Source organism: Egretta garzetta, unplaced genomic scaffold (genome assembly GCF_000687185.1).
Source record: "Egretta garzetta isolate BGI_Z169 unplaced genomic scaffold, ASM68718v1 scaffold791, whole genome shotgun sequence".
Taxonomy (NCBI): domain Eukaryota; kingdom Metazoa; phylum Chordata; class Aves; order Pelecaniformes; family Ardeidae; genus Egretta; species Egretta garzetta.
The window spans coordinates 1-360 of NW_009258500.1; positions in this window are offsets into that span (position 1 = coordinate 1).

Here is a 360-nt window from a genome sequence, read left to right on the forward strand (position 1 = left end):
GAAGTCATGGATGTCCCAAACCCTGCAGCCAGGGGGGCAGGGGGAGTGCCAGAAGCAGGCGGGAAGCTTTCCCAGAGAGGGCAGGGACGTGGCCGCAGAAGGTCAGGCCCATAGAGCTCAGGATTCCCTGCGGAGCTCACTGAGCTGGGATGTGTGGTGGAGAGCCTGCCCCTCACTCTTGCTTTGCGGGTGGGTTTGGGGAAGCCCCATGTTGTTCTTTACTGGGTACTGGCTCCAGCTCGGGGGTCCCCAGCGCAGGGCAGACAGGGACCTGCTGGAGCGGGGCCGGAGGAGGCCACGGGAATGGTGCGAGGGCTGGAGCCCCTCTGCGCTGGGGAAAGGCTGGGAGAGTTGGGGGTG